Here is a 21,622-nt window from a genome sequence, read left to right as displayed (position 1 = left end):
ATCCATCCTGGCGGTGCGTAGGCAGGATTCTAAAAGTTTTTTGAGGTATGAAGTTTTGTGGATGTTTCTGCATGGTTGTAAGGAAATGAAGTCTTTCCTTCCTTCAATTGCTAATGCTGCTGCTGGATTTTCCAAAATAAGCTGTAGCCACAGACAGTTTTTAGGAGCGAGAGATAGATGAGCACTCAGTGGGCTGAGTCGAGGTGGACGTTTCCAGCTTTTCATCCCCCATGGCTGTCCCTTGCCCTAGGGAGGAAGAAGGGTGTGGACTTCTGCGGGGAGAGGAACGTTCTGGGCAGGGCTGCCATAGCTGCAGGCCGGGATGGCGACCTCACCGCCTGTAACAGCGTTGGTCTGGCACCCACCCCACTGACGGAGTCGGCAGAAGCGCTTCCGGCGTGGTGCTGGGGAAGTCCTCCCCACTTCCACACCAGGGCTGTTGCCTTCGTTAGGCCGGCTGAGGACTTCATGGCTGCCATGACGACCATGGGGCTGCCTCTGTACATCTCTGTCCCGACCCGGGTCACAGCACACAGGAAGGGAAGGGTGGGGAAACGGCGTTCACATCCACAGCAACCTTGTTTAGCTGCGTGATTCACAAACCATGGAGAGAAAATGCAATTTCTCTTGGGGTAAACAGGAAAGCGCTCTATAGAAGCAGATGCTCACTCTGCTCCTGCACAGTCCCTTTGGTGCTGCGGTGACTTTTCATTTCCAGAATCCTTTGAAGGCTGGGGGATGGATCCGGTGTGATCCATCCGCCAGCAGAACGGATCTCCCTTCCCTCCTGCCCTGCAGCCTCTTGCACTTCCCCAGATCTCCAGAGGGTTGGTTGGGGGACCTCCGGGGCAGATCGGAGGTGCAGACAGGGTTGTGGGAAGAATAAATAAATAATAAATAATAAATAAATAAATAATGGGGAGGCCCCTTCGTGCGACATTGGATCCAGGCCACTTGAGCTGCTGCGTGGTGCAGCCAGGGTGAAGGGCACTGGTCTCTCTAGCCACAAGCCACAGGATGGCCTTCCCTGCCTGGCAGCCACTTTTCAGGATCGACTCCGGTCGGAAGAGGCCCCTTCCCTCCCCCAGCCCGGCTGCCTGAGTCCTGCTTGTGGGAGAGCTCTGGGAACTTTGGCTGTTGGGCGGCGGCAGCGCAAAAAGGAATGAGCCCATCAGCCGCACCCCATTGAGTCTCATGCATTCGTGGCAGGCAGGTATCTCAGAAGAGTTAAACGCGGGGTTTTGTTTTCCCAGGCATGAATTCTGTCTTCCCTGCCCCCCTCTTCCAAAACTGTACATGGAATATTCCGTCTGTTGTCTTTCTGACTCCAGAAGCTAAACTTGTTTGATGGAAGAAACCCTTGCATATAGCTGTAGCTTTCATTTGCTGGAAGACTTCTCGAAGGGGGAGAGAGAGGACCGGTGTTCAGTGGTAGTATATTCAAAGGAAGTGTCAATAAATGACAGCTTTGCATCTTCTGCAGTCAGCCAGCGTCTTCCAAAGAGGGGGCATGGAGCCAACTGTGTGCGATGAAGAATAATTTGGCAAGAATAACTGAGCAATCAGTGAAGTACAGGATTGAAAGAGCCCCTTCCCTCAGCAGCTGCTTGCATTTCTAATTTTCCAGTGTATTCCTGCCTCTTAAATTCTGCTCCATCCTGTGACTGGTTTTGATGCTTTGACCTCTGTCTGTCCGTCCTTATCTCATTCCCCCGCTGAGTTTTTAGTAAGCAACCACTGGCCAAATAGTGGGATTAGCGTAAAGTGACGGGCGATGCTGGAGCCATGGACTGCTTATGCATTATAACCACCAAGGTAAGCAGCAGGTGCTCAGCAGGGCTTGCGACTGTGGAAACCGGTGTGTTAGTTTCCATGTCTTGTGAATATTTCATTTCCTAACTCTTTTTCAGAGAGATTTAATTTCGAGTGACTCATTTGTCACTGCTCTAAAATATCTGTCCGGTCAGTAGGAGCCAAAGTGTGTGTGTGTGTATGTAACGGTTACGTTTTCTTTTCCATATAACATGAATGCATTGAGATTCTAGCATCTCTTTGTTCCTCTGCTTACACTCCCAGTGTACGACTAAGATGCTAGTTTTATATAACCTTTAATCTTCCCTTTTTAATGGTTATCTTAATCTGAGAAGGCTTTGGTAGGGATTATTTTTTAAAAAAATGCCCTGTCCTTGAAGCCTTCCAGCTCCTGGGACATAAAGGTGCCCGCTGTGTGTTTGCTGGCATTTGTGCGGTGCTGATGCTGTCCGGTGCTGTGCAGCTGTCGTGTCCCTATAACCAGTGTTCAGCTCCAGTGCTCGGAAACGTTCAGCATCCTGACTGGATGAAGCAGAGCCTTGGACCCGGAGGAGGTGGACTGAGCTCTCAGCTATTGAGGACAGTTTTCTTCCCCAGGAAGCCTGTGCGGCGCTTGAAAGCCCTTTAAGTCTGCCTTCAGCAGCAACTCAGCTGTTGCGATGAAGCTGAAAGCGCTTCAGCGGGACCGCCTGACGGGAGGACAAAATCTGCCTCTTCTGAGCTGTTTTCTCGTGGCGCCTGCTTAGGCGAAAGGCGTGGCTTTCGTGGTGGGGAAGCGGGCGCTGCGTTCTCCGTCTGGTTTCTTTCCACACGGATGCCATCTTCAGAGGATTTTGTCTCGACGGTTGAAACGAATAAAGCCTTGCCTTTCCCCTGGCGGCTTGCGGTGGAGTTCTGTTTTGAGCTCACGGCACATTCCAGTGAGCGTCACACTCGAGTGGGATCCAGGCTTCTTGTCACTTCTTGGCTGTGCGTTTTGTCCATTGAGACGGTCCTTCTCTAAGCATGTAAACTTCTCTCTATTGGACTCTGACTTCCCTGACCTTTATGTGAGCTTTGACAACAAACCCCTGAGAGGTTTTTGACTTCATTGTTTTCCGTTTTGTAGGCGCAGATCTGTGACTTAGACATTTGTCTAAGCCGGGAGGGCAGAGAGTGAAGGGTGCAATCCTGTGCCTATTTAGTCAGAAAAAAGTCCTCCCAGCAATGCTGGGAGCTGTAGGACTTTCACCCCTGTTTAAACGTGCGTAGGATTGTGCACCTCAAGGTATTATTTTTAGGGACCTGTACTCTGTCCTTCAATAAAAATTCCCAGTGCAGCTTGCAAAATTTCAAAACACATATTAAAACAAGCAAAATAAAAATATACCAAAATATACTAAAAAATCACTGCTTTCCCTTTTTGAATTTACATTTTATTGAGACATTTTAAGGCGTCTTAAGAATATTTTAAATTAATAGAAGAAAACATACGGTTAAAATCCAGGGCAACAACAAAAATACCATCTATCCTAAGAAGATTACAATTTATTTATTTATATTACTGCATTCTTATATCGCCCAGTAGCTGAAGCTCTCTGGGTGGCTCACATACTATGTTAAAAAATTATTTTAACACATAATATCAGATAAATCTCTGTATTACTCAAATTACAGAAAGTTACCTAATATCTAACCAAAGTCTGAATACTTCATACCTTCTAATTTTCAAACTATCATACTCCTTTATTGTTTGAACATGCATCTTCCCTTTGGAAGCTACCAACATTCCTCTAGCTATACATTTTAGAGAATCCCGTGACATAAAGACCTTCTGTAGGTGCAGATCATCAAAAGGCTTAGTTGACAAGGCTATATTTGCCTTGTCCGTCCTTCTCTGCACATTATGCCTCAACAGAAAAATCTGAAACCAGCGAGGGTGATCTCTGTTAAACATTAAAGAAAATTTGTACTTTTAAATTAACTCTCACACAATCATAATCTCATAGTTTCTTTGATGAACCTATCATAAGATCATTTTCATAACACACACAATGATAAATCTGAGCGAGCTGGACTCAGTTACTACATCAGTATTTATTTTATGCCATTAATACAGGCCCCCCCGGGCCGTTTTTGAGGCACCCGGGGTTTTCACTCCTTTGTGCGTAATCGTGCAGGGTTTTGATGGTGCCTTGGATGCCTCCCAACTAGGGGAGGGCTGTGTGAAAAGTTTGGTCCCAATCCTGTATACCTCCACATTTTAGAGCCACCACCCGCTTGTCAGGGTGATTTAGAAGTGCTGAATTAATCTCACCCCTCCCATTGGGATTCTGTGGAAGGTTAAAACAGGCTGCTGCGATGTTGTTGATGCGTGAAACACGCCACTGCTGGGCCGGAAGGACTGGAGCAGGACGGAGGGCGGCCGGGGTGGGGGTGGGGGCTCAGATTACGCACAGTGGCTTCCTTGTCTGATCGTATGGAGATAACAGTAGGTTATTTGAGTCGCTTATTAACCCATCATGGCTTAAAATGACGTCCAAATGCAGCCAGGGCCAATCTGATCTTGATGCCTAAAAGGAAAGGCTTTGAGCATGTGCAGATTGTCTTCCCCTTGCTCCTTAAATAACAGCAGTTGCAATGAGGATAACACGACAATAGTATGGCCTGAACTGGGTTCTAGGAGTCATTGAGAAAGGAGAAAACATGGAGGCAGTGACAGACTTTGTATTTCTGGGCGCAAAGATTACTGCAGATGCTGACTGCAGCCAGGAACTCAGATGACGTTTATTTCTTGGGAGGAGAGCAATGACAAATCTTGGCAAAATAGTTAAGAGCAGAGACACCACACTGACAACAAAGGTCCGCATAGTTAAAGCAATGGTATTGCCCATAGTAACCTATGGCTGCGAGAGCTGGACCAGTCCATACTCCAGGAAATAAAGCCAGACTGCTCACTGGAGGGAATGATACTAAAGGCAAAACTGAAGTACTTTGGCCACATAATGAGAAGACAGGACACCTTGGAGAAGATGCTGATGCTGGGGGAAGTGGAAGGCAAAAGGAAGAGGGGCCAACCAAGGGCAAGATGGATGGATGATATTCTGGAGGTGACGGACTCGACCTTGGGGGAGCTGGGGGTGGCAACGGCCGACAGAAAGCTCTGGTGTGGGCTGGTCCATGAAGTCATGAAGAGTCGGAAGCGACTGAACGAATAAACAACAACAAAACACTTGCTAGTTGTGTTACCAGTGAAGCAGAAGTTGCTTCTTTCCTCCCTAAAATTGAATATCCCACCCTATGTATGAGAGGCTTAAGAATGAGTAAGAGAAATACCAAATTTACAAAACAACCCCTACAGCACAGCATAGCTTGAGTGAAGAATGGGAGCAGCAGTGAGCACGGAAGGGCTGTTCCATGGCTCAACCGTAACCTCTTTGTCTGTGTTGGTCGCCATCTTTTTAGCTTTTGTTGTAGGTCTATAATTAAAAGGAGTCTTTCCCCCCGCCCCCCCCGATCCCTAGATGTTCAGTCCAAGGGGCTGCAAAGATGACAGACAGTTAGGGGCTTCTTGCCAAGGAACTGTAGGAATTGTCCTGCATGTGAGAGGATTAGCGCTCTCTCCAAACCCCACCCCACCCCTGTCTTTTCTGCAGACCCTGTCATGCCCTGAATTTGCTGCTGAAATTTGGCAGCCGTTGGTGGGAGTGAAAGAAAGCACCCTTTTTCCTTTCCAAGAAGGTGTGCGGAGAGCGTGCAGGTCCCCGGGAGCACAAATTGGCCTTAAAGCACAGCGCTTTCTCCCTGTGCACCTTGTTTCAAAGGGGGCAATGTGGCCTCCTTGCTGCCGCCACACCGCCAAATTTTGGCAGCAAACTTGGTGGTGCGGCTGCGGGGGGGGGGGGGGGGCGCTGGTACGTATGCGTGTGCAGGAGGATAGCCCCGGACATGGGCCCTCTCCTGCTCAGTGCCTTTAGGGAGCTGGTATTGTTGAAAGCAAGCTATAGGGAGGGGCTGAGAGCTCAGTGGGTAGAGCTCCTGGAGCTTTACAAGGTCGGAGCCCTGGTATGAGGCCGTGGTTTCCTGTGTTCCATAGCAATGGACTGGGATAGGCTGGTGCTGTAAATAAGTGCTGTCAGGTAAATCCTAATCTAAAGTTGGGGTGTTGTTGCTTTTTAAAGAAAGAGGAGCAATTCAGCAAAGGCTAAAGGGAAGCAGGGAAGGGTGAAAGAAGGTCTGTGAACGTCGAGAACCATGGTGCTGAGTGTAAAGATGAGCAGGATTGGAGCTGGCAGATGCCTGGCACGCTAGTGACCCCAGCTGGTAGCCTGAGACTTGAGAGAAAGGTAGCTAGCCACCGAAGCTAGTTCAGGGCTCCCAGAATACCAGAGCTGCGTATGCAGGAGCAAGGCACCCTTGGCCTTCCTTTGGAAAGGGTTAGGGCCATTGTTGATCAGTAAGGAGAACGCCCTTGGCGTAACACTACTTAGGTGGAATTGAGCCAGTTGAGTGTGTCTGAAAAGGAATAGCAAGGCCATTCAAAAACTGTATTGCTCCAGGGATGGCAGCTCCTGGAGAAAACTAGCAGTTATATCCAATTTCCCCTTGTTTATTTCCAAGTTGGTTAACCTCGCTAGTAAAACCTGATAAAGAAGGAAGAATGGTTGTGTGTGTGTATGTGTGTTGAAAGATGTCTCCAGTCTCTCTCTGTCTCTGTCTCTCTCTCACTGTGTGTGTGTGAGTGAGAGAGAGAGAGAGAGAGAGAGATTTTGTGACTGTTATTTGTGAAGCACTTAAAATTGTAGTGATCCCCATGCAGAAGGTAAACATGAACTAATTAATCCTTGTTAAATGGCTCAAACTTCAAAGGGGAAAACAATGCACACTGGAAAAGGGTTTCCAAACATGATGATGATGACGTGGTGGTGGTAGTTCTGCCCTCTAAAGAAGTCCACAAAAGTAACTCTCCCACTATAAATTCTACTAGCCCAACTGCCCTCGTGTTAAAATCTAGCTCCTGTAATCTCATCCTTAGATATCACAAGTCAAAAGAAATCTCTCTCTCTCGCGCGCGCCGTGGTCTTCCACTGGTGTCCGCCCATATATTCTCATTTTAAATGGCAGTCTTGTTGAGAATTCTGGGGCCTTTGGCATCTCCCAGCCCCCTCACCTTGGGCACCCTTCTGGACTGGGGACAGGGGCTGTGTTTCATGGTGGTTCTGGTCCTTCTGGGCAGGCCAGAAACTGACCTTTGGCAAGACCCTGTCCTGAGCCTCAGGGTGCTGTTCTGCAGCGCTGTAAGCTGCAGGGTGAATGAAGATTCAGCCTCCACATGCAGGCTCGTCTCTCTCTCTCTCTCTCTCTCTCTCTCTCTCTCTCTCTCTCTCTCTCTCTGTGTGTGTGTGTGTGTGCTTCCTGCCAGGTGCCGTCGCTGAGATCCTGCCTCAGTGTCAGACTGAATAAACTGAAGGTTAGCCCAGACAAGACAGAGGGGTCTGCGCTTGGGAGATCCAAGAACCTCCCATTTGGTTTCTGACCCATCCTGGATGGGGCTCTGGGCCAGCTCCTCCCCCAAGAAGGATCAGGTTCGCAGTTTGGGACAGGAGCCGGTACTGCTTGGCTGGGCTTTACTGGTCAAGCCAGAAACAGCGGTTGCCCCAAACACGCCTAGCCTGCTGGGTCCAGCGCTTCCTAAGGAAAAGGCTGGGCGTGGGAGGAGGTGGGCGCTGAAGGGCCCCACTTCCAGGAGGTGCACACTGCAGCGCCTTTGGACTGGGCTGACCACAGCTTCCCCTGGCCTAGTGGGTGCTGTTGGGCGCTGCACTGGGAAGCTGCCCAGGGTCCCTTCCGGCAGGAAGCAGGAAAGGCAAGGGCGAGGAGGACGAAAAGGAGGAGGAGGGCCGGGGGGCCATGGATCTTTGGGCCCCTTCGCTGTGAGAGGCCAAGCCTCTTTCTCCTTCCTTCCAGCCCCAGGGGCGCCAGGGATCACGGTGCCCCCACCCCCCCGCTCAGACTAACCCGGCCACATCTGCCGTTTCAGAGTTGACCGGAAGCCTGTCCGCCTATCCGCCTGGGCGGAGGGTGGCCCCACATTTGCCATGGTGAGGGAAACCGGCTGGGGGGTGTTCCTGCGGCCGGCGCTGCTCCTGCTCTGGGGAGTGCTGTCAGTGAGCCGGAGCGTGTGTTTGCTGTGGGGCGGCAGGCCTCGCTCCTGCTCTTTCCGGCCCCTGAGGCGGCTTTGGAGCCCCCGGGTGTCGCTGCGCGCTGTCCCACTCTCCCATCAAGAGGCAGGCCAGGAGCTTCCCTACAGCCGGCTTAAACTTGTGGCGGGGGCCATGGCCGCTCTCTCTTTGCGAGGGCTCCTTGGCTGTGTGGGGTGTGTTTATGTCCGCTGCCCTGTGGATAATTTGGGTGGGGGAGTGGCGTAGCAGTGCCTTAAGTGAAGCCTTTCGTTTGTTCCTGCCGGACCGGGGTGTTTTTCTTGAGTGTGCTCAGGAGCGGAGGGGAGAAGCAGCTGCTGCCCTCTGCTGCTGCCGCTGCTGCTGCCGCTGCCTCAGGGCGCATCTGATTCTGAGGCAGATCATCACAAAGGAGACCAAGGGTCCCTCGGCACTGCTCTCCTGGGAGGCGGTAGGGCTCAGCCTTGGGGGTGGAGGCAGACCCGGACTGCAGCCCGCCCGCCCGCCCACCCCCTTCTTGCCGGTGCAGAGTTGTGGCTGCTGAGAGGATCGTGGCCATGGTTAGAGTCCAACGCCTCGGGGGGGGGGCTTTCCTCCTGGCGCACGTCTGCTCCTTTGAGAAGAATAAAGAATGATGGCTGATGCTGAAGCCCGCCTCGCTGCCCTTGGATTGGCAAACTGGAAGAGTTCCTATCCTCCCCCCACACTTCAGATCGTTGCTTTTCCAGAAATTACTCAGGGGCGGGTGGCCTGTGGCACTAGGGAAAAAATTCTTGCAGGCTTGTAACTTGTGGAATCATTGATCTGAAAAGCTGGCGCTGTTCAAGTCCATATCCGTGGTTATCATTTCCATCCAGCTGGAGAAGGTTTGGATGTGCCACAAATGCTGCACATGTGTGGTGGTGGAGCCTTCTCCCCTCCCCTCCTCACTGAGGAATTTTTCCCAGTGGAAAGACTGTACATTTGGAGGGAAATGGAAATTGTTATCCAATGTTATGCTAGTAGGAAAATGATAAGAGCTGGCGTACAGCTGCAGGCAGAACTACTGACATAAGTAATGCAAGCAGTTGTTGTTGTAGCTTCACAGAGCTATAATGAATTGTGCAACACCTTGTGGGATGCCTTGTGCAATGCTTTGACCAGGTGAAATCAAAGTGTTGGATTTGACATTTGTGCAAGAATGAAAATGAGTTTTCTGCCCGACGTAGGAAGCTTTGTGCTGGGGGGGGGGTGCGGGGTGGCGGGGAAGGCTGCCATTCGGGACAGCTGCTTCGTCACCGCAGCTGATTCACTCTACTTTAAAATGCCCAGATCGAAGATTCAAAGGAAGTAATGTTAATGATTAAAGCGTTGCTACTAGGGTTCTCCCCTCCTGGTTTGCTGATCCTGTTCGCAGGTGACAAGTGCGAGTGCCCATCCTGGGAACTGTGAATTCATATTTAGGAGGTGGGAGACGGGGTCCTTACCATGGTGATGGGCATGGTGGATTGATTTAAATCAAGGCATTTAAAACAATGATTAAATCATTCATAGCAAAAAAAACCCAAAGATTTAAATCACTGATGTAAATCAAGTGTCCCATTGAGACTTTTAAATTTATTTCCTGAATAGCGTTGCAAATCTGTCTTGGCCCTGATCTCCCAAGCCCCCGACTCTGGCATTCCGCCCCAGGGGAGCACTCCGAATCAGAGAGACGCTTTCACTGTGGTAAATCCCACTGTAGAAGCTTAATGGCTACACGCTTTGGAAATCATATAGCTGGTGAAATGCAGCCTATAGGCTCCATAAGTAATTCCAAAGCTAACAACTACGACCGAGGCAGAGATCCATTCAACTCGGTTTCCCCGTTGCAAGGCCCATGGTTGAGGTTGCAGGGCAGAGGCCCCAAATGATTCCTGGCTTAATCCATCCCAGGCAATCCAAGACCAGGGTTCTAGACCAAGGCCTAGACAAATCCACACCCACAGAGTCTGCTCTCAAGATCTTTGTTGGGACCTCCGCGCTATACGGGCGAAGGCATTACAAATCCAAGCGTCAAGACCGGCTCAAGAGTAAGTCCAAAGTAACGCCCCACCCCCAAGAGAGAGATTCCGACGACCATAGCTGCCACTTTGGTATCTCCATGCTACCTGGGTCAAAATCCATAGCAAACAAGAATCCAAGGTCTGTGAAGAGGATCGTAGTGCTTTTCTCAGCAGCTTCTCCATTCTGGCCTTCGGTGGTGGCGCTTCAACCTGCGTGACACCTCTGACACCTCTCACAGAGAAGCTGCCAAGCTTCCTTCCCTGTCAAGGTGGAAGCTCACTGCCGGACAGAAGGAGCCTCACTGCTGCCTGCTTTCCTCTGACAACACTGACGGAGACCGAGTAGGCCTGCTTCTGATCAGATTCTGGCTATAAGCTGTGAGGCCACTGCTGCGCTGGAGCTGGGCCAGAACAAAATCTGACTACTAAGTCATAGATTCTATGAATCATTGAATAGTAGAGTTGGAAGGGGCCTCTAAGGCCATCAAGTCCAACTCCCTGCTCAGTGCAGGAATCCACCTGAAAGTATCCCTGACAGATGACTGTCCAGCTGCCTCTTGAAGGCCTCTGGGGTGGGAGAGGCCACAACCTCCCTAGGTAACTAGTTCCATTGTTGAACTGTTCTTACAGTCAGGAAGTTTTTCCTGATGTCCAGCTGGAATCTGGCTTCCTGAAACTTGAGCCCGTTATTCCGTGTCCTGCACTCTGGGAGGATCAAGAAGAGATCCTGGCCCTCCTCTATGTGACAACCTTTTAAGTATTTGAAGAGTGTTATCATGTCTCGCCTTGATCTTCTCTTCAGGCTAAACGTGCCCAGTTCTTTCAGTCTCTCCTCCTAGGGCTTTGTTTCCAGGCACCTGATTATCCTGGTTGCCCTCCTCTGAACACGCTCCAGCTTGTCTGCATCCTTCTTGAATTGTGGAGCCCAGAACTGGATGCGATACTCAAGATGAAGCCTAACCAGGGCTGTATAGAGGGGAACCACTACCTTGTGCGATTTGGAAGCTATACTTCTATTCATGCAGCCCAAAATAGCAATTTTTATTTTTTTTTGCAGCCACATAACACTGTGCGCTCATACTCAGCTTGCGATCTATAACAATTCCAAGATCCTTCTCACTTGTAGTATTGCTGAGTCCAGTATCCCCCATCTTATAACTGTGCATTTGTTTTCTTTTTCCTAGGTATAGAACTTGGCATTTATCCCTATTAAATTTCATTCTGTTGTTTTCAGCCCAGCGCTCCAGCCTATCAAGATCACTTTGAAGTTTGCTTCTGTCTTCCAGGGTATTAGCTATCCTACCCAATTTTGTGTCATCTGCAAATTTGAACAACGTTCCTTGCACCTCCTTGTCCCAGTCATTACAATAGAAATGTTGAAGTCATTTTTATTTACAATGAAATAGAGGTTAACAGCACAGTCCTATACATATCTCCCCAGAAATAGGTTCTATTGAGTTCAGTGGGACCTACTCCCAGGTAGGTGGTTGTAGGAATGCCTATATTTTGACAGTTCTTTTTCGTGGTCTCTGTGCATCACACTATGGGCTTTGCGCTTGCGCTGAGCTCTGCTTCGGAAAGTCTTCTCCAGCTGAGAACCGTTAATTTTTTGGCGGGAACCCTCCCCCACCGTCCACTGCGCATGTCAGCGCGTGTTCCCGCCTTCCCCTCAGTTCCTTTGCGACCGCCTTAGCTGCTACCTCGCAGAGAGTTCTTCTCCATTTTTACTCTAAACATTGAGTAGCTGAGCGTTTTTTCTTCTAACCGTTTTGTCCCTTCTCGTTCAACTTTCTTCTTATTCAACCTTTCCTCCTAAAACTAAAAAATAAAAAAATCTGTTCCCTTCCTCCATCTTTCTCTCCTTCCTCCTGTATAGTTAATTGTATGGCCCTTAAGGCGCCGTTCCGTAAGTGCGTCCGCTGTGCTAGCAAGCTCCCCGCAGCGGACGGCCATTCACTTTGTGTGCTGTGCCTCGGCGAGACACACATTGTTAAGACGTGCCATCACTGCCAATCCTTCTCAAGACAAACAAGGAGGCACAGGGCTGATAGGCTCAAGGCCGAACTCTGGAAGCAAACGCTCCAACGCATTGACAAACCGAAAGTAATGACCTCCATGCCATCACAACCCTCGGTGTCGACGGACACTTCGACATTAATAGCCCGCCCTGACCCATCGACATCGATGCAATCCACAGCTAAAAAGATCGTCAAGAAGGCGAAGACCATTAAAACACCTGCTGAAACACGCATCAAGAAGAAAAAGAGAGCTAAGGGCTTGACAGAACGCCCTCTGCCTACTATAGAGAGTTCCAACCCGGCAGACCCTCTGGCAGTTGAACTTCTCTCCACAACGTCGGAAGGTGAAATTAGAGAACCACCAACCCCGACGCAACAGCCAGGGACATCACTAACAATTGATGTCAATGAAACGCAACACAGCCTCCCACCAGCACCGCCACCTAGCCCACGACCCAGCCCTCGCCCGAGGTCAACTGACATCAGGCATGAGCACTACGAGAGGCACGGACGTTCCAGGTCTCGACACCGATCGCCCGCCCCCTACAGAGACGACTATGACTACCCAACCAGACACCGTCAACCATACCGCAGTAGGTCCAGATCTCCACATCGTGAATGGGAGTATTGTTCTGAATATTCCTACCCACCGTCGGGGCGGGACTATCACTATCATCACGATGGACAACGTTTCCACCATGAACGAGACATACAATACTCGAGGCGCCCTCAGCCCCGCGAAACCACCACGACGCGTGCAGACGCACGTGCAACTACTCACGCAGCGGTTCATACCGCCGCTCCGATACCGAGCCCTAATAGATCGCCACAATCAGCGGACGGCTATGATTCTGACGCCTCATCACAATCAACAGCGGCACCATCTCTGCCTTCTCCTGATGAAAACCTGGGACCCAAAGAGCGCGCATCCCCCTCTGAGGAAATGGGCTCGTTTGCAGAGCAGATACTCAGGATGGCACAAGCCCTTGGAGTGGATGTGCACCAGCAACAAGATCATATTGAAGACCTTATATTTGAACCAATATTCTCAGAGGCTTCAGCTCCAGTGGAAATACCTTTCGCCCCAACACTGCTACATGCAATCAAGCAAACGTGGGTCTCCCCTTCGTTAATGACGCCGACCTCCCGCCGATTGGAATCCATGTATAGGGTACAAAAGAAGGATGTGGACTTTCTATTTACACATCCACGCCCCAACTCGATTATCGTCGAATCTTCCCATTCTAGACCCCACAAACAACATTCATCTCCCGTGGATAAAGAAGGGCGTAGGTTAGATTTCATGGGCAGGAGATCATACTCTGCAGCCGCTTTGGGTATGAGAGTCACAAACTACCAGGCTCTCGTGGCCCGCTATCAGCTCTTCTTGTGGGACAAAATTGGCTCCCTGTGTGATTATCTACCTGAAGATCAAAGGGAGCTAGCTCGAGTGTTTCGATCCGAGGCGTCTTGACTAGCAAAGCTACAAATCAACACCACCCGACACCAGACGGACTGCTACGCCAAGCTGATGATGGGAGCAGTAGCACTTAGACGTCATGCTTGGCTCAGATCGGCAGGGATGGCCCCTGAAGCTCGATCACGAATAGAGGAGCTCCCGTTCGACGGAGACGGCCTTTTTAACACCTCAACGGATGAAAAAATGGATACTGTACAGAAGGCAAGAAATAATGCAAAAAAGATGGGGATTGGCCAACAAAATCAACAATTCCAACCCCAAAAACCACGCAAATGGCCTTGCCAATACCAACCCTACCAGCAAAAACCCTCGATCGATAGGACACCACGGTTCCAGCCAACACAACCTTTCCAAAGAAAGCAATACGTCCAGACTAACCGCTTCCGTCCACACCAGAAGACAGACAACATCCCAAATCGTCGTCTTTGACTCACAACACATCGACACCACATACCATGCATTCGCAGACCGCCTATCCTTCTTTCTACACGCTTGGGACAGCATTACCACGGACTCCTGGGTCCTAGACATCATTGCACAAGGCTACCATATCGAGTTCGAGACCCTCCCTCCGATCGGCACTGTGAAAATCACCACACCTACCACCACCCTAAAGTGCCCTCATTGAGGGGGGCAGGTGTCTCCTATAAAGGCTTGTTGCAGTGTGTGATTAGTGGAAGTTACGTTGCCTTGTACCACCTGCTTTCCTGTATTTCTGTTGCATTTAAAAGTAGTGCTGAATCCAGCCTCACAAACCCACTGGGGACATAAACGCAGTAAAAAGTGCCTGTACTGATAGATGGGTCACCTTAAGGCTAGAGCAGAATCATAGCATGAGCTATGACCTATTAACGAATGCCCTCTCCCACAGCAGTTTTTGCTCTTATTAGTGTGGATCGGTCGGAGTGTCTGGTGAGCATGCACCGCTTTTATTTCACATCCTTGTACAGTCTGTTGGTTTCAGCATTAAATTCCTGTGCCCTGGAACCATAGGCAGGTGGCTTAATGAGGCCACGGTGCTGGTGAAACAGGTATTGCCAGTTGTGGATTCCATGTGCACCATGTTTAGAAAGGGATAAATAACCTAAGAACCAAGCTCCTGTTCTTCTGATGGAAAAACCCGGATGATTCCTCACTTACCTGCCACAACCCACACTCAAGGTTTGCCAGGCCAAAGCTCTGGGACGGCTCCTCTGTGGAACCCAGTGGTGGGCCTTTATGGGCTTGCAGAGGATGGAGACCATCCAAAGCCAGTTCCTTAGAGTAACACTCCTGGTTCCCTATGGGCATATGTACCTCCTTCTTCGCTACTAGCTGAAACCGATTTACCAAAGTTGGGTCTCTGGCAAATCATAGGATGGCCGCCTATCGGATCCAGCTATCCGTTGGAAGCAGCCAGGAGCTTCCTGAGCGAGCAGTGATTTGTGTTCCACATAGTGCTTGGATTAAGACTTTTACCAGGTCGATAACAAGACTGGGCTTCTCCCCTGCCTTCCTCTTCTCACAGGGCCTGGAAAAAGGCCATGGAGCCTGCTGTGTTACCCTCCGTAGAATTGTATAATTCCCCAAGACAGAAAAAGTTCGTTGTAAAGTGGTGGGAGCGTGGAGGAAACTGGGCAGGAGAGGACATATTGGGTTATCTCACAAATGTGGCATACAGGGTTATATTTGATTTCACATATTTTTAAAGTGCAGTTTTGTCTATAGAGAAGGAATGGGCCGGTTGTATGACGGATTGTCAAGATGGTGATGTTTAATAAAAGGAGGGCATATGTTAGGAGTAGGGCTTTGTAATTTATGGATCCACGAGTACAGAGTAGGACATTTTAGTGGTGTGTGTGTTTTTTATTAATTGTAAACAACTTTGGTTATTTTTGTAACTTTTTAAGGATAAACTTTGTGGATTTTATTCTAGAATTGTATTATGTCTTTGTGATGGCAATTGGCTAAAGCAATAAAGGTTGGGTATGAACAGCAGTAAATATATATTCAAAGTAAGGTGGCCAGTCCTAGTGAAATAATAATAATGATGATGATAATATGCAGGGCATGGATTTTTGTTCTTGGGTACATTTGCTTGAAATCAGACCTGGCTGTGCTGCTTGTTCTAGTGTGAAATCCTCTTGCAGGACGAAGGTTGGGGTCGGTTACTGCATTCTCTGTGTGTGTGTGTGTGTGTGTGTCTCTCTCTCATGCTCACGTGTGTTGTGCACCGTACAGTGCTGCCACAGGGCCGCCGCCGCTGCAGCGCTTTGCCCCTCCCGTCAGCATCTGGCATTGGCGGAGCATCTAGTGGCTTTGGACAGATGAGCCGCTTCTGTCCTCATGGAGAAGGCAGCTGAGTTTACTCTGCAGCGGGGGCAGCTGCCGTCGTGCGCGCCGCCTCTGCCTCCCCCCTCGGCCCTGGGAGATTTTTGGCCAAGAGGATTCCAGAAAGGAGCCCGGGCAGAGCGCTCTCTGTGCTGACACAGCCACTCTGAACTAAAGAGGGAGCCGGCATCTTGAAAATGGAAACATCGATCCATTGGGTTGTATCCTACAGGCTGCGTGGACTTGTAATATGAGGGAGAATTTGGTCCTGTTTTTCTGTAGCAGCTTTCTCTTGAGAGCAGCGTGGTTACGTGGATTGAAATGTCCAAGGCAGGCAGGCAGCAAGCCCCATTTCCAAAAGCATTTTTCCTGAGCCTGCACCGCTGTTTGATGGCACTGTCCTCCTGGGTCTGAAAAGATGTCTCCGAGCATCAAACGCCTGGACTGCTTTTCTCCAATGCTGTGCCACTGTAAAGTAGCCTGCAGCAACAACACGGTCTCCTTAATGTTTGGATGTAAGGTGGGTCCGAAAGGGCTTCGGAATATATTGGCAGCATTGCCATGCTAATGGGATCTGTAGCGACAGAGAATTATGCCATGGGATTGGATTAAGTCATATGCTTTTGATGACGTGCCGCAGGCAGGCAGCCAGCCTTCGCTGCTCGGTCAATGTGACGGGTGAAAGAAGGATCACCCCCACCCACCCACCCAGAAGAGCAATTAATAAGCTAGGCAGGAGAACCCTCTGGATAGGCTGCTGAAGCTCCGTATGGGCAAAACGCTACTGCCATTGTCCCGTTTAGACTCTGCTCTTCTGCAAATTGAGCTCCCAGAACTGCTTACGTGCAGTAGGAAATTCCCACTAGTGCCCATGTTGACTGTGGCTGGATGTCCTGAAACTATCCGTAGTTCTGTCTCAGTGGAAGCTTCCTGAGCATGTCACGGTGGCTTTGGGGGCCATGTTAGCCAGGGTGGCGTGACGAAGGGGGCACCACGTAACGTTTAGTGCAAAACTTGCGTTTGGATTCACTTGATCGGTTTCTCTCTTCCAATAAAACTAGTTCCCTTGTTAAAAGCTCCATGTTTGTGGGTCAAATGGTAAGTGGTCGCCATTCCCCCTTGCATCTATTTTGGAGAGAAGATGCCTGAAGCTCGGGAGAGAGTCGACTTTAGGCCTGCGCACTTGACGCAGCAGGAATTGGAACGTTGTAGACAAAGAAAATGATCGGGAGGAAGCCGTGAGGTTGACATTGGGAGAAAAATTAGGAAGTGGATGTGTGAAGAATGTGCAGGAATCAATCTTTCCATCTAGCTAGTGATGATGTGCAGAAAATGCCGTTGCAAAGTTAGGGTTGTTGTTTCCCAGCTGTGCACAAAAAGGGGGAGAGGTCTCAGGATGCGATAGGTAGGAAGGTTTATTATGAAAAGAGCCCGACGCTTTTGGGGCTCTTGTTTTTTAGGCCTTCTTCAGAGGGTTGTTATAATGTCTGCAGAAATTTTAAACAACAAATTGCCTTTCAATGGCTACTAGGGTGCACAGCGCTGAACAGATTTTGGCAAGGTAATGGTGTTTGACTATCTTGGTGACCAACATCTAAACTCCTCTTACCACAAATACTGTGTTTTCCCCAGTAACAGGTGAAAAGCTTCGTTGGACACATGTTGAAGTGTCATGCTACTTCTTCCCCTCCTCTTTGGGTGGGGAACTATGGTTGTAGTCCTTTTGGGGCCCGCCCACCCACCTGCCAGGTTTGCTTTCTCAATAAGCTCCCCAAGGCGGTCTTCTAAAAGGGGGGCTTGTTTTCAGGGTGCTCTTTTGGACAGCTTGGTCTCTGCACACCTTTCTGTCTTGGCATTAGGGACGGGGGAGAGACCTGCATCAGAGCCAGAGGAGCTCTGAGTTCTATAAACCTGATGTGCAGATTCCACCGCCACCCGTCGTTCTCTGAATCACTCAGACTCCACGGATTTGTGGACCAGTTTTTAACCTTTCCAGGGTGCTTTGCGCAAGTGCTCACTTGCAAGCAGGAATGAAATTCTTGTCCATTCCTAAAGAAACAGTAAAAAAGATCAGTTCTGTTAGTGTGCAGCTGACGGAGGAAAGAACGCCCAACAATCCATGAAACACATCCAGTCTGTGCTCTAGAATGTGGTGGTGGTGCTTGTGGCTGAAGAATCAGGCCTACCTGTGCACTGTGTCCATCTCTCCAAGTCCTGGCCTGCCCAAACAGGAGAGGAAATAATGTGAGAAACTCTTCTCTGCCCGCCCCCCACCGCCCCGTGTTGCTCTTACTTGGATCGTGTTAGCAGGCAGCAAGTGCGACCGCTTCCGTCTCTCTAAGTGGCCTCTTGAAATTATCACTGACTTACCCACCCACCCTCCTCTTGGCTCCTGGATTCCGCTGCTGTCCTCTGAGTGCCAATAATCATGTGTGCATGTGTTTCAGAGTCTTTGCTGTTTGTTCAGAATTTCAGGTTTTCGTTGCAGAGATGAGGATAATGGCTTTTTAAAAGGTGCAACCATCCTGTGAGCACTGCGCTGCCTCCTCCTCCTTAGATTGATGCTACCAGATTTGTGATCTGCCTTGACTGCTGGCGGACGGGTTGCAAACTGCCATCATTCTAAAGGATGAAAGTTGCATTCGGCGGAGCTCTGTTTGCCCAGCGTGAGCGCTGGAGTGTGTGCGAGAGAGAGAGAGAGAGAGAGAGAGAGAGAGAGCGCTCTGGGCCCCAGGGCAAGGCGACTGGAACCCATGTGGCCGGCTTGGAATGAAAGGCTGAGCACCAGTCTTTTTGTGCAGTGTACCATGTAGATCCGGGGCAGAATCACAGCTTTTACAGTTCTGGAGAAAAAATAGGAAATACCATGTAATCTTTGCTTGAACCAGGGAGCCGATTCTGTGAGTTGGAATTGGAATGCTTTCTCCATGCAGCAGCGGTTCATGTTGTGAAATCCTGGACTCTAAGGAGAAGGGCATGAAAGGGACGTGAGTAGCAGAAAGCAGGTATTTCAGCCGCCCCATCTGTAAATGAAAGGGAAGCTGCTGGAACTGCCATCCAGCGATGCTGTGGACTCTAGTCCAGGAAAGCTTAAGAACATAAGAACCATAGAATAGCAGAGTTCGAAGGGGCCTAAAAGGCCATCAAGTCCAACCCCCTACTCAATGCAGGAATCCACCCGAAAGCATCCCTGACAGATAGTTTATTTATTTATTTATTTAGAATATTTATATACCTCATTGAAAAAAATTCGGAGCGGTGTACAAGGTAAAATGAAAATAAAAACAGAATAAAACAGTTAAAACAAAATTTAAAAAGAAGCAAAACAACAACAACACAGAAATCCAAGGCTGCATGTTAAAGAAAGGCTTCTTGGAATAAAGATGTTTTCAGGAGGCGCCGAAAGGAGTACAAGGCTGGAGCCTGCCTGACCTCCAGAGGCAGGGAATTCCACAGGAGGGGCGCCGCCACGCTGAAGGCTCTTCCCCTGGTGGATTCCAATCGGAGGATGGATCTAGGTGGAACCACCAGGAGCAGGCCCTCGGATGACCTCAGTGACCGGGCAGGTTGGTAAGGGAGAAGGCGCTCTCTCAGGTATCCTGGTCCCAAGTTGTTTAGGGCTTTGTACACAAGTACAAGAACCTTAAACCTGGCCCGGTAGTGAATAGGCAGCCAGTGCAGTTCCCTCAGCAGAGGAGTTCCATGCTGGAAAGGGGCAGCTCCAGACAACAGCTGAGCTGCAGCATTCTGCACTAGCTCCAGCTTCCGGAGCAGCTTCAAGGGCAGCCCCACATAGAGCGCATTGCAGTAATCCAATCTTGAGGTTACCAATGCCTGTACCACCGTGGTCAAGCTATCCCTGTCCAGGAGAGGCCGTAGTTGGCGAACCAACCGAAGATGGTAAAAGGCACTCCGAGCCGTGGCGGCTACTTGAGCCTCCAATGACAGAAATGGGTCTAAGAGTACCCCCAAACTACGAACCTGTTCTTTCAGAGGCAGAGCAACCCCATCCAGAACAGGCAATGAGCCTGTCTCCCGGACTTGGGAACCACTCACCCACAGGGCTTCCGTCTTGCCAGGATTTAGTCTCAGTTTATTGGCCCTCATCCAGCCCATTACTGAGTCTAGGCACTGGTCCAGGACTTGCACAGCCTCACCTGATTCAGTTGTCACAGGGAGATAGAGCTGCGTGTCATCAGCGTATTGATGGCATTTAGCTCCAAATCCCCTAATGACCGCTCCCAACGGCTTCATATAGATGTTAAATAACATTGGGGACAAGATGGTGCCCTGCGGCACTCCATAGCTCAATTGCCAGGAGGCCGAGGACTGGTCACCCAATGCTACTCTCTGAAAACGACCCCGTAGGTAGGACCGGAACCACTGTAAAACAGTGTCTCCGATGCCCATCCCACAGAGTCAATCCAGGAGGATACCATGGTCAATGGTATCAAAAGCCGCTGAGAGATCGAGCAGGATTAACAGGGTTGCATTCCCCCTGTCCCTCTCTCGATAAAGGTCATCCATCAGGGCGACCAAGGCTGATTCAGTCCCGTAACCAGATCGGAACCCAGACTGGAATGGATCTAGATAATCAGTATCCTCCAAGAGTGCCTGCAGTTGCTCCGCCACAACCCTCTCAAGTACCTTCCCTAAAAAAGGAGTGTTAGCAACTGGGCGGTAGTTGCCTAATACCATCGGGTCCAGGGTGGGCTTCTTCAGGAGTGGTCGCACTACTGCCTCCTTAAGGACAGCAGGGACCACCCCTTCCCGGAGAGAAGCATTTCTCATTGGATAGTTGTCCAAGAAGTTCCAAGGGTCCATCTCGTCCAGTACTCTGTTCACACAGTGGCCAACCAGCCATCGGCCAGGGATGAACAAGCAGGACATGGTGCAACAGCACCCTCCCGCCCATGTTCCCCAGCAACTGGTGCAGGCTTATTGCCTTGAACACTGGAGATAGCATACAACCATCAGGGCTAGTAGCCATGGATAGCCTTCTGCCGGGATACGCGTGTCTGTTGTTAAGGTGCCACGTGTGGCTCTCAGTTGTTTGTGCTGCCAGTGGCTAAAGTGGCTCTTACCTCCCTGGGAAAAGAGGGGGCTGCAGTGACTCAGAGGGGAGAAGCGAAGGAGAGGGACGCACCTGGGACCATCCACTCTGAACCAGGAGGAGAGGGAGGGTCTTCCCTCATGGGGGGGGGGCATGCAGTGCCCCAGCATCCTCTCCCCCTGTGGCAAACTGCAGCCAGCCAAACATGGCCAAGGGCTGTTTCTCACTCTTTCCCAGAGTTTCCTGCTCATGGAGGGGAGGCAGCTGCTGTGCTGCAGGCCAGGGAAGTTTGGGGGGAGACTTTGGCAGCCCCTTTCTGCATGGGTGGAGTGTGTAGTTCTGACCAGCTCCCCTAAGGGGGGAAGAAAAAGGTGATGGGTGTGGCTGTGGTGGAGGGGAGGCATGGCTGTGATTGGCGGGTGGAGTCCTCAGTTTACCATTCGGGGGGGTGGGGCTTGAGCCCTTTGGGCTCAAGCCCAAAGCATTTCTTTGTAGGTATGAAGTAGGTGTGTATTGGGGTTCTCCTAGATATCCTGAAGTCTGCTTTTGTTTGGGGGTGGCCCATGTTGCTTACGTGATCAGCACAGGACCACCCGTTATTGCAAAGGTCTGCTTGCCTCTGCAGCTTCGCAAGGGCCCGATTCCCTCCATGCAATGAGATCAGTCGAGGGGGGGGGGCTCTTAGAGATGCCCCCACCTGCTGAGGTGAGGAGGGGGTTACCAGGGATGGGCTTCCTCGGTGTGTGTGTGTGTGTGTGTGTGCCCGC

At 50.2% G+C, this 21,622-nt stretch overlaps 1 protein-coding gene across 9 annotated transcripts in view; it reads left to right on the top strand.

Moving 5' to 3' along the window:
• DLG1 (discs large MAGUK scaffold protein 1) overlaps positions 1 to 21,622 on the top strand; it is a 147,705-nt gene that overhangs the window by 15,856 nt on the left and 110,227 nt on the right. The gene's annotated exons all lie outside the window — the stretch shown is intronic.

This window comes from Elgaria multicarinata, chromosome 8 (assembly GCF_023053635.1).
Source record: "Elgaria multicarinata webbii isolate HBS135686 ecotype San Diego chromosome 8, rElgMul1.1.pri, whole genome shotgun sequence".
NCBI classification, from domain to species: domain Eukaryota; kingdom Metazoa; phylum Chordata; class Lepidosauria; order Squamata; family Anguidae; genus Elgaria; species Elgaria multicarinata.
Note: the sequence above shows the minus strand (reverse complement) of the source record. Positions and strands in the feature narration are given on the sequence as shown.